The sequence below is a fragment of the Lemur catta genome, chromosome 1 (genome assembly GCF_020740605.2).
Source record: "Lemur catta isolate mLemCat1 chromosome 1, mLemCat1.pri, whole genome shotgun sequence".
Classification (NCBI taxonomy): domain Eukaryota; kingdom Metazoa; phylum Chordata; class Mammalia; order Primates; family Lemuridae; genus Lemur; species Lemur catta.
In genome coordinates, this window is record NC_059128.1 from 236,626,875 (window position 1) to 236,640,378 (window position 13,504).

Sequence of the window (13,504 nt, forward strand, 5' to 3'; positions counted from 1 at the left end):
TATGGAGAATTATTATTTCATTCATAGCTTTTGTTTAGGGCTGATTTCAGAATAAAAATATAAATGTTGAAGCAATTTTCTATTAATCACCTATATGCATACTTTTGATAAACACCATGTACAATTTTTTGCAATTCTTTATTTTCCTATATTTTGTTTGTTCTAATTATACTCATTGAAATGTACTTTTCGTCTGTTGGATCTTAATTAAAAATAGGACTTGTATTTTTATCTTGGGTTTTTTTTTCCTTATTCTTATATTACTCTACTCATTTATTTTTATTGGCTTTTACAAAACTATTGGCTCATCATTTCTTGGAAAAATGTTTTTAAAAATCCAGTGTCTTTACCACAGAAAGTTGAGATACACTGGATTGGACAAGATGGAAAATTTTAAGTAGGCAACTGCATATTTTAATCAGACATTCTCAAGAGAAATATGTGTTAGAAGTAATATATTGGCAGTTGTCACTTACCTGGCAGAGGAGAAACCATGATCATGAAGGTGGTTTTCCCAGGGGGAGGCTTCTCCATTGCACTCTGGATGTGCTGACCCCTGCGATTTTCCCAAATGTGGGAAGCTCAACTGCATAATTTGTGGTAGTGGGGGACTGCGTTCATGCTCTCCCCTGATACTCAGTTTTAAAAAAAATTTTTTTAATTAAATTAAAAAAAGAAATAATATATTGAAGGTTGTCAAAAATATAAGTTGTATTTAAAGTTGTAGGGCTTGATAAGATCACCTAGAAATAAATGAGGCTGAAGAAGAGAAATGTATTTATCACAGACCTCTTTGGTATTTCTCTACATTTTTGCTGTAATAGTGTATAGAAAGATGGAGTAATAATTGGATGGGGATATGGAACCCAAGGTGAGAGAGAGAGAGAGAGTCTATGTGTGTCTGTCTGTGCTGTAACATAAAAGTAACTAAAATATATACATATGCTCATAGGAATAACCCCCAGGGAAGTGTGTTCCTCACAGAACTCTGGTACTTCACAAAAGGAGGTCAAACAGATAACGTGAAGCTCCAGGAAAGGAGCCTGGGAGTGAAAGTTTGGAGAGGTTTGAGGGGAAAAAATAGCAGAAATAGGATGTCATTAAAGCCAAAGACTGAAAGGCTCTAAAACAGAAGGGATAGGGTCAACTCTATAAAATTTTGATGTGAGATTGATTAAGTTGAAGACAGAAATGTGTCCACTGGGTTTGGCAACATGGATGTCATTGGGTATTTTCTCAAGTGGTGGAAGTAGAAGTACTAACATAGTAAGTTGGGAAAAGATGTAAAATTAGGAGTTGGTATAACTTTTGCTGTAATAGTGTATAGACAGATGGAGTGATGATTGGATGGTGATATGGAGCCCAAGGTGAAAAACAGAGAGCGAGTATAGGTTTGTGTGTGTGTGTGTGTGTGTGTGTGTGTGTGTGTGTTGTGACAGAAAAGTAACTAAGATATATATGTATGTTCATAGGAATAAACCCCACAGTGAGAAATAAATTGATAACAGGGGAAAGAGATAGATCAGTAGTTCTTGGAAAAGGAAAGAGGGAATATGGTCTAGTGGACTTGATTTTCTTGCCCTCTGATAGGAGACCTAATGCTGTAATCATAGCCATAGGAATGAAGGTAGAGAGTAGGGATAGGTACCCATAACCAACAATTACATATACATAAAACAGTGTGATAGGGAATTTATTCAGATAAAACCATAACGAGACAAAATATTGAAAGTTGTATCACAGATAATTTAACTAGAAAAAAAAGGAAAATGCTCTCCATTTCCCTGATATTAAATAGGATAAAATCCTGCTTTCACCACACATCTCCAAATACAATATTGTCAACAGAAGCATTTCCCATAGCAACTCTTTCTGTTTTCATAGTTAATCCATGGAAAATTTTTAGTGTTCAAATAAAAATAGATGAATAGCATTATTCTTGCTGTTTTTGCCTGAATCAATGCATTTGAGGGTTTCTACCAGGGCACATTTCCCTTAAAACTAAACCCAAAGAAAAAGAGACTGGTCATGTTACTGTTTATGGTATAACTGCTCTGTCTCCTTTGGCTCATTTTCTACCTCCAAAAATATGATACTGTGTTTCTGCCTCCGCCTGTTGCTTCCAATAAGGAATTTTCTCCATCTTGAACATCTATAGACAGAACATAATTTCAAAAGATCTTTTCTGATTTTTCTGTCACTAATGAAAGAGCACTCAGAAAGGGGCAAGGTGAGAGAGAGAGAGAGAGAGAGAGAGAGAGAGAGAGAGATTTTTTTTCTTAGCTTTGCTGTTTGTTAGTGGGCTTTTTGGTTTGTTTTTCTTTTTGTATTTATTTTACTGATAGGAAAAAAAATGCAATACACACAAAGAGTAAAAAGCCTCCTGTGTGACTCTTAACACTTCTCTATAATTTTAACTTAGATCATACACCGACAAGTACCCCTCAAAACAAATTAAAGTTTATCTATTCAGAGAAAAAATCCTTGGGCATTTCCTTGAAGAAAAGCAAGTCAGTGCAGGTGGTGAGAAAGTGCCATAAGCAAACGGATGAGCTTCCAGTGCCGCCTAGGAGTGCTGTGTCCATGCAGAGTGGTGGACAGATAGATGCGTACTGGTGGGATACTGAGGTCTTGCTCTTCCCTCCTCAATCCTTTGTCTTTTGCAACTAGACTTCACCTTGGATATAGTGGAAGGAATACTAAGATGCAATATTCAGGTAGGAATAGCAAAACTGAGCTAGTTGTGGAGGAGTTCAGAGGAGATTTTGTCCAGGGTTTTCAGGCAGATTACATTAATGAAATGATCTAATATAGCCATTTAATGTGCCAAATGTCTTTGGCCCAAAAGCACCTAGACTGCACGCAAAAAGTGCATCATATTTGGGAAATAGTAAAAGATAAGTGTTCTTGAACACTAGATTTTATGATTTCTTAAAAATAAGGAAACCAATTCTTTTGTTGTTGTTAATGTATTTAGACTGAATATATATATGTTAAGTAAATTTCTCATATTCTCAAATCACCTACAAGTTATTAGAAAGATATAGCTAAGCATGACAGGCCCCAAACAAAGTGTGTAAAATTCAACAATATGTCTGTTTGATAGTTCAGCCATTTGGAATGAAACAAAACTTTGATCATAAAGTGTAATGAAAAAGGACATGTAGAGCTCTGCCCCCCAGGTGTCAATTATCCTGAAATTCCACTATAGAAAAAATAAATATTTGTTTTAATATTTTTACATTTATAAAAAAATGAAATGAAATTGTTACATTGGTATATTCCTTCAGATTAATAGTAATTTTTAAAATATGATAAAGTAATTTTCCCTTCTTGTATTTTCCTGAATTGTGTTAGCTATTTTTAGACATTTATTCTTCAGTAGGAATTCCAACAGAGTTTGTCATACCTCATGATGAAATCTAGTTGAAACATTGACTATAAGCTTTTTGACCTTATATATTAATTGTGAGAATATTGATATTTTTTTCTTATCAGTCTTCCCATTCACTTGCTCAATTTAGTGTCTTTTTTTTTTTGATATTATTGAATTTTGGTAATTTTCTCTTTTACAAAAAACAGGAAATTGTGTTTACATCACTAAATAAAATAATTACCACAAGATGTTTTTGACTAATACAAACTGGTGACAGGTTATTTAATACATTCTTCAGTTGATTTTCATGATATTTATATTTTATTATTTTTTCTGCAACATATACACACTTTCTTATGTGCTAGAAAGTCTTTGTTCAAATACTTTAATGGTGAAAATATCATTGATCAGACCTAGTCAACTCCTAGATATTTCAGAAAAACATTTACATAAAGAATTTAAAGAAAAGGTGGAGGGTATCATACATTTATACCCTTTGAAAGTTGCCTTTTCCCCTTAGCAATTCACTATGACTTTTTTTTAACACTCATTACGTATTCTATAACATCATTGAAAAGATTGTGTAATATTCCATTTTGAATCTCTTGATACTTAAGAGATTTTTGAGCTTCAAAACTCATATATTCAAGTACAAATACCCACAGGACAGAAAAGGATTAAATCATTATCAATACATATTTTAGCTGGAATTAATTTATCAGATTTTTTCTAGACAGTGACAACTGCCTAAGAATAATCCTTGGGGAACGCTACTTAAGGCAGGTGTCTGGGCAAAGACTGAGCAGGAATAGGGCCCAAGCAGTGGCAGTAAGAAGAGTGTGTCCAACAACAACAGAATTCACTTCACTATTTCAACAAAGACTAGCTTCAGATAGAGAGAGCGTAATTAGGAGCATGGAGCTGACCCAGAAACTACGCACTGTAACTAAGTGATATTGACAGCAGAGAAGACAGTCACTGCTGTTTCTGAATCTCTATTCTAGGACTTGTGAATACTTAGAAGCTATCGAGTGTCTAAAGTATTCTGAAACTCTTCCCTGGTTTCTCAGCTGAACAATGTGAGCTGGCTACCAGATACAGACACAGATATAGATACAGGCTTCATGCAATTCACTTCTTACCTCCTTGCAGTCTTCTTCATGTGCCCTATAACTTGGGTGAACAAGAGAGGAGGATATGAAAAGAGTCATAGACAGCATTCCAAAGGTCAAGGTCATAATTGCTAATTCTTGTTAAGTACTGAAGTGCACTTTATATTAACTTGGTTTGTTCTTGTGAGGCTAATGACAATGCCATGAAGTGGATATAGTTATTATTGTAAGACACTTTAAAGTGGAGTATCTAAACACAAAACAGTCAAATAACTTATTCAAAGTCATATGCATTAAGTGGCAGAGCCAGGATGGCATGTAAGTGCATCTATTAATTTATTCTACAAATAGCTGTGTGTCATCTACTATGTTCTAAGTACTATTCTAGGCATTGAACTTAAAGTAATGAACAAATCAAAGTTCCTGCCTTCATGAATCAAAAATTCTGGTGGGAGAGGTAATCAATACACAAATAAAACTATAAATGTGTCATCTAAGGTCATATAGTGGTAAACACCAAGAAGAAAATGAAATGTGATGTCCCAGAAGGTAAGTAAATAAAATGTTTGAAGACATCACCTGTGTCAAATCCTGTGAAATCTTTAAGAGAGGGTAGAATTTAGCCTCCAAAGGGAAGGCAGTGAGGAAAAGCACAGAAGGGTGAGAGAATATGTCTTTTTCAAGTTACTGCAAGCAGGTCAGGAATATTCCTGAGGGACAATGTGATGAGAGATGAAACTGGATGGTAGTCAGGGATAAGATCAAGATGGGCTGTAGACACTACCTACAAATTTAGAGTTTGCCCTGAAGGCCAGTGAAGAAACAGTGAGTATTTTTAAGGAAACAAATGACACGAAAAGGCCTGCATTTTAGAAGATGCCCTCTAAGGGTCAAGAGAAGACTTGATTGGAGAGCCCTGGAGATGGAACCAGTGAGGACAAGTCACAGTAATCAGGGTCAGAAATGACGAAGGTGAAGATCAATTTGCGGCAGTGCAAACAGAGAGGAGAAGGTGAATCTGAGAGCTATGTAAGGGTAAGAATTAACAGCAGTTGGTGATTGATGTGATGCAGGCAATGAGCCAACAGGGAACCAAGGAAATCTTGCAGCGTTTGTGAACTACATAGATAGCAATGCCACTCACCAAGAGAGAGACCATGGCATCAAGAGGAGTTAATATTCAATTTTAAGGATATTTAATTTGGAATTATGTGTGGCCTATTTGCATGAATGTGATCAATGTGAGTATGAATTACAGGGATTTGAGCTCAGGAAACAGATACAGAGATTGGACATATTAATGATATTGGAGTATGTTATGGGCTAAATGTTTGTGCCCCGCATTTATATGCTAAAGCCCTAGCCTCAATTGTAATGGTATTTGGAGGTATGGCTTTTAGGAGGTAATTAGATTTAGGTGAGGTCATGAGGGTGGAGCCTTCATGATGGCATTAGTGCCCTTATAACAAGAGACACCATATAGCTTGCTCTCTCTCTGCTATGTGAGGATGAAATAAGAAATCAATAGTCTGCAAGCCAAGAAGAGAGTGCTCACCAGAACCCAACCATAATGGCATACAGCCTCCATAACCATGAGAAATACATATCTGTCATTTATGCCACCCAGTTTATGTCATTTTCTTATGGCAGCTCCAGCTAAGACAGGGTAATTAAAACCATGAAAGTGAGTGACATACATCTAACAAAATTGTGTTTAAGTAAAATGAGTTGCAGGAACAAGAAAAGACACCTAGGAACAACATTAAAAGAAGAGATGGCTGAAGCATTGTCCATGAGGAAAACCAAGTAAGAATGACCACAGGTACAATAACAGAGTCAGAGACAGGGGCCTGGGAATCATTCCCTGTCACCCAATCATAATGTGTCTTGCATAAGAGTCATGTTCCCAACATCATAACATTGTCACAATTTAATATCTGGAATCCACAGCAAAAATAAAGGTCTGAAATTTCCACAAACAGAAAACATGACAATTTAGGAAAGTAGCTTTGTTAACTGTAAAAGATGTTTATTTGGATCTTTGATATTATAAACATTGGATTGTTTTGCAACAGGGGAACTAAAAAGAGAGAGATGACTAATTCACTTGGAAACATTTCTCTTTAATTTGTCAGATGTACCTTATCCCTCATTATTTGGTTTTTTTGATGCCTTTGTAGAATAGAAGGTAAAATGTGAGTAGTAAACTGTCCTGGAAACTGGAGAAAAAAGCATTTCAGAAAGGAAGGAGTAATCAATATTTTCAAATACCATAAAATTTTATATGAAAAGTATTGAAAGGTAACTTGAGATGTGTTACACAAAGGGCATTAGTAACCTTATAAAGAATTGTTTTTTTAAGTTTTTTTAATTTCAGCATATTACAGGGATACAAATGTTTAGGTTATGTATATTGTGCTTGCCCGACCCAAGTCAGAGCTTCAAGCGTGTCCATCCCCCAGACAGTGCTCACCGCACCCTTTAGGTGTGAATATCCCCATCCCCTCCTCCCCTGTCCCATCTGCCCAACATCCAGTGAATGTTATTACTACATGTGCACTTAAGTGTTGATCAGTTAAAACCAATTTGATGGTGAGTACATGTGGTGCTTGTTTTTCCATTCTTGGGATACCTCACTTAGTAAAATGGGCTCCAGCTCTATTCAGGATAATATAAGAGGAGCTAGATCATCATTGTTTTTTGTGGCTGAGTAGAACTCCACGGTATGCATGTACCACATTTTATTAATCTGCTATTGTATTGATGGGCACTTGGGTTGTTTCCACACCTTTGCAATTGTGAATTGTGCTGCTATGAACATTCTAGTGTAGATGTCTTTTTTATAGAATGTCTTTTGTTTTTTGGGGTAGATTCAATAAAGTACTGGTAGAAAGGAATGGTCTGGACAGCAGTGAAACTAGATTCTGTAATGACTTAGTAGTAAAATACTAAATACTAGTAGTAGACATTGAAACAGCGAATGTAGACCAGAAGAAAAAAAAAATCCAAGCCTTAGCCAAAAAGGAAGGAGAGAAAAGAAGCAATAGATAGAGAGGGATGAAAGGGTAAACACAGTTTTTCTTGTTTCTTCTTTTATTTTTTTAATATTAGAGAAATATGTATGTTTACATGCTGAAGGGAAATGAAGAAAAATACAGTTAAAAGGAAAATGCGGTATATGCAGGTGAAAGTGAATATTTAACTAAGAGATAGCTTAGAAGGCAGGGTGTTAGACCTGAGTGAGCAAATAGAAGGATAAAACTTTAGTTGATAGACAGCCAGGATATTTTGAATGCTGAGAAAATAATTTAGGTATTTTTCCAGGACCAAATATAGGGCCAGAGTTTTAATGGACCTCTTCTCACAGAATGGTTTCTAGTTTCCTCTATGCAGGAAAAGGATAGGGAAAGAGTTACGAGAGCCAGGAAGGGCATTGGTAGAATAGGGTCTTGGGAAGGTTGCAATAGCGTCTGTGTGCTCGGGTGATGGACATAACCAGAGCCATTGTGGTAGGCAGAATTCTAAAAACAGCTCCCTTAAGATTTCTGTGTCCTGGTTATTCAATCAAATGCTACTCTTGGCACTACTCTGAAGGGATTTTGCAGATGTAATTAAAGTCCAAGTCAGTTGACATTAAGATATGGAGATTACCTGGATGGGCCTAGTCCAATCAGGTGAGCCTTTTAAAACTAGAGCATTTTCTCAGCTGGTGGCAGACAAGAAAGTCACAGATATTTGAAACATGAGAAAGTGACTTTGCAGGAGGGGGCCACAGGGTGAGAAATACTGATGGCCTCTAAAAGCTGAGAGTGGCTTTGAGCAAACAGCCAGCAAGGAAGTGAGGCCTCTGTCTTATAACTGCAAGCAGTGAGCTTCTTCCAATAATTTGAATAAACTTTAAAGCAGATTCTTCCCTCAGAGCCACCAGTTTAGAGTCCAGACTGGGCAACACCTTGATTTCAGCTTTATGAGACTCTAGGCAGAGAACTCAACCATGCTCACCTGAAATTATGATGCACAGTACTGTGAGAGAATAAGTGATTATTCTTTACTGCTATCAAGTTTGTATTAATTTGTTACCCAGCAAAAGATAACCGGTGTAGCCATGTGAAGGTGTCCCTAAGATGAAGTGAGGTCCCTGGATCTATACTCATCTCAAACAAATGGTTTTCTCTAAGATCACTCCATCACAAACCGATAACTATGGATGGCTGGGTTGATCCAGCATTTGAAAAGTGAAGGTGAAAAGGAAGCAGGAAAAAGTTTAAAAAGTCAAGAAACACTAAAATAGTGAAGTTGGGTTTGGGCTGGCTAGAGAAAGAATAGGAGTTAAAAGTGAGATAATACAGAGAAAAGAAAATATTATTTTAAAGAATTAAAGAGCTCCATAAGTTAGTGGATGTCCAAAATGGGCAAATGGGAGTGAGAACCCTGGGAGAAAGAAAGACTGGAAAACATATTACAAAATAATTTTAAGCTTGGCTATAGCTATGAAGACCCAGTGCAGAGCAGAGGGAGAGGCCCTGGGCTAATGAAAGTAAAGATATCATAAAACTAATGAGCTGTGTGACATGCATCCTGAAGTTTCCTGATACTTAGGCAGGAAGAAAATGGTACATATGGTGAAGTAGCTAAGGATGTTTTTAGTTTCAGGAAAGATGGTGGCATAGCTAGATGACATGACTTTAAAAGAAAAAAAAATATTGGAAAAATGAAGCAGGAGTGGTTTCGATGTGGTGGCATAGGAAGTCAGAAAGGTAGTATTCCTAACTTTGGGCTCTCAGATGGACAGGACAGAGAAGAACTAGTGGCCTACACTCAAGAGTACTATAGAGAAATAAAATCCTCAAAGGAGGGTCAGGTTTCATTTAAGGCAAAAAAGGAAGAGAAGTATTCTATGAAGCATGTGAGGGTATAGTTAAATGTAGAAAAAATGTTCCAGAGGGCTAGAAGAAAATAAAATGTAAAATTAAATGGTGTTTGAATGTTTTCCCTTCTGGAAGCAAATTATGTAAACAATTTTTCATTTCCAAAGAAGGAAGGGAAAAAGGAGGAGAGGAAGGGGGGCCCAGAAAGGAAGGGAAAAGAGAAGGAAGGAAGGAAGGAAGGAAGGAAGGAAGGAAGGAAGGGAGGGAGGGAGGGAGGGAGGAAGGAAGGAAGGAAGGAAGGAAGGAAGGAAGGAAGGAAGGAAGGAAGGAGAAAGAAAGAAGGAAAGAAAGAAAGAAAGAAAGAAAGAAAGAAAGAAAGAAAGAAAGAAAGAAAGAAAGAAAGAAAGAAAGAAAGAAAAAGAAAGAGAGAGAGAAAGAAAAGGAGGAAGGAAGGAAGGAAGAAAGGAAGAAAGAGAAAAAGGGAGTTACTTTTAGTCTGGAATAAGTAATCATCCAAGTGGAGCATAATTTTGCAGTAGGTTCCTTCAAATATAGACATACACAAACCTGCTGCGGTAATTTTAAAATACATTCACAAATTATTTAATACTCCTTTCTTCAAAAGGTAGGAACACAATCCCTCTCCATTTGAGCATGGAATATACTTAGTGACTTGCTCCTAACAAATAATATGTGGCAGAAGTGATGGTGCACAAATTCTGAGGCTATGTTATATATGACATTGTGGCTTCCTTTTTTTTTTCTCTTGGATCATTCACTCCAGGAGAAGATGGCTGCCATGTCTTGAGGACACTCAAGCAACCCTATGGGAGCTTCCCGTGGGTGAGGAACTGAGGCTTCCAATCAGCTCCTGTGTGAGCGAGCCATCTCGGAAGCAGATCCTCTAATCATAACCAGTTTTCAGATGGCTGCAGTCACAGGCAACATCTTGACTGGAACCCAATGAGAGACACCAAGAAATAACTACCGATCTAAGCTGCTTTCAAAGCATTAACGCCCCAAAACAGTGTGAGATAATTACTATTGTTCTAATCTTTAAGTTTTGGGGTTATTTGATATACAGCCATAGATAAATAATAGCTTAAAGAGAGGTGGATGGCAATACTTTCTGGTTTCCAAAGTCAGTGCAGCCTTGGGAGGAAGAAGAATCCACAGCCATTTAGTTTGGGTATCCAGCAAAAACATTAAGGGCACTCCGCCTCCAGTCTTGTCTTTGAATTGATGACTGCTAAAGCTGTCCTCTCACCACAGCCTGTCACTCAAGTCTGCATCACTAGCATATTACACAGAGCTCCTCTGCTATATTCATCTTCTCACCAGGCCAGGCCTCTGCTTATAAGTTTATATGTCTCACTGTAACCTCCTGTGTTGAGTTTGAACCCTTCTTAGTTATTTAAAGGCTCTCAATTTCTGATGACTGACTGCACAAATTTTGGCCTATTTAACTTTATTTTCTATTATTTCAAATACCAATCCTATAAACCAACTAACCGAGGCAACCAGATTCACAGAGCAAGGTTTTTTGCCAAGTCTATTCCCCTGTCTCTCCTGTTTTTCCCCATTCAACCACCTCCACCATTAACACAATGGCTCAGTTGTTCCTCAAGACCTAACTTAAGTCCTTACTTCTTTAGAAGAATTTTATGACAACATCTGTGCAAAAAAATCTCTCAAGTCCAAATTTCTATTTCACCTACTGTGAGTCACCAAAAAAATAAAAAAATAATAATAGCAAAAAAAAAATCAGATACTCTCCTAACCTCCAGTGGTTTTTACTGTACAACTCGACATTTAACTATGTCAATGCATCATTCTTTTTTGGCATCTGTTATGTTGTTTTGTTCAGAAATTATTTCACATGTGTTCGTCTCCAAATTACATAATAAATTATTTTATTGAAAGTGATTTTTAAAAATATGATCTTTTTTTCTCTGTATTTTCCACATCATCTCAGGCTAAATATAAATAAGCCAAGCAATGACTGTGCAGTTCTTCTACATTGGGTGTTTCAGAGTCTACTTCACCTCGCTTCTTTTACAGCCTGGGTACAGAACTAAACTACATTTTCAAACCTTTTGCATTTAGGTGGGGCTGTGTAACTAAGTTCTGGCCATGGGAAGTGATATATGCCACCTACAGATAATGATTCAAAAAATTCACCCCTGCACAACTCTCCATTCTCTCTTCTGTTTTTGCAGGAGACTTGCAGGTCACTTGTTAAAGGTGATGGCATTAATAATTGAAACCCTGAGTCACCACTTAGAGAAGACACACCCTGCAATGTCACTTCAGCCTCTGCCAGCAAAGCAACACCTGCATTGGATTATTTTGTGAGCAAGAAGTGAATTTTACTTTGTTAAGCCTGAGGTTTTGATGTCGTTTGTTAGAGCTGCTAACATAAGTTATTTTATTCAGAGATGGGACATGAAAATAAATAAAACTGTACATTTGAAGAGTTCAAAGTCCAGGAAGATAAATAAAAATTGTTCTAAGATTTCCTGTTTGTAAATTTCAATTTACCATTCTAGTAACCTGAGTAATTCTTGGAATTGAAAATGCCATAATCAATAGCTTATTTATATTTATTTTATGGCAAAAACTTGTGGTTCTACATAGCAATCAGAACTACACATGTATCCAAAAAATATGATATGGGCAATAATTAAGCCTTATTAAAATTTATCAGTGAAAATATTTGTTTTAATTTAGTAAATGTGACTTAATTTCACCATGAGATAACCTAATAGGCTTTTCATCTCTATTAACATTTATATAAATGCCTATCCATGTATACATTATATGTTGCAAAAATAAAGTAGATGATACTGAAGAACACACATTTTAATGGTGATTTTTCTATTCTGTTAATTACTTATATTGTAAATGATTTGACATTTAAAAATATTAAGTGTTAGCATGAAGCAGTGTCTTGAAGTCAAACTTTTTGGAGTGTATTCTACATGCTTTCATTTTTTGAAAGCTTCAAATCTATTTGAAAGTGACATTTTTATTCATGTCAGCTTAATGGTGATGAGGGCAGGGTCCACAAATTAAATTTGTCCTTGACAACTAGGAAGAAAGTGAAGCAGGGGTGTTTGAGATGCAGCACATACCTGCTCTACATCGCACACAGCTGTCATGGGTCTTTCACGGGAATAAAGACCAAGATTATGATCATAACCTTGAATTATCATCACCCGTAGTATTGGTAACTTATCTACCTGTAAGAACATTTACGAATTTTAGGTAGAATTAATTCTCATATTTATCCAGTGTCAGGAAAGCATAATTTTATTCTCTTCTGTCAGAAAAGACTAGCGTTTTCTTTAAAACTGCATGATCTTCAAGCATGCAGTGCATTTAGTCTTTGTATCATGGCGATATTTCCATTTCACAGGTTTAGTTATGACAGTGCAATATAATAACCTATATGAGTTTATGAACTTTTGTGCAAATTATAGGCTATATGATCAATGTAGGCAGTATGAAATTATTTTTTGTCATAATCCTGGTTTTAATTGCTCTATTTTCTTTTTCAATCAATTCTCCTTCTTTGGTTTTTCAAACTGTTTTCTCTGAAAGACGTACTGACATTTTATTGTATTGTGCCTCATTCTCATGTGCTAACATCCTTCAATGTGTTCTACAAGAAGTTCTCTAGCTGTAAAAGTACTATATATGTGTATGTGTGTCTGTATATGCTCACATATACAGACACACACACAGCACTTTTCATTGCTATGTTTATATTTCTCCCACAAATCCTTTTATTTCATAAATATTTAATAAGAGTCCTCTATTTCCTGTGAATGCACTGGATAATTGGGCATCCAAAGGTGAGCAATACTGACTTTTTCTGATTTCACAGATTTTACCATGTAAAGGGGAAACAGTCACTAAAAAACAATTACACAAACAAATTCTATAAGATGCTATGATTATATCTCAAGGAGGCATTTGATTTGACCTCACTAGGCAGATCAGAGAAGAGCTTCTCTGAGGATAAGTGTAAGCTAAGATACCTGAAGAAGGAGGAAGACCATTCTGGAAGGCCGCAGCAACAATGCAAAGGCACAGGGCCCAGCAAGGTACACCGGAGTTGCTGCAAGAAAGCCACTCTGCCTGAT

The 13,504-nt window shown here is 36.4% G+C and overlaps 1 non-coding gene across 1 annotated transcript; it reads left to right on the plus strand.

Annotated features, from left to right (window-relative positions):
* The first annotated feature begins 468 nt into the window (after positions 1-468).
* Positions 469-632, plus strand: LOC123630989. Its single transcript, XR_006732901.1, has one exon. It is a non-coding gene; the product is annotated as a U1 spliceosomal RNA (small nuclear RNA).
* Positions 633-13,504: the final 12,872 nt, after the last annotated feature.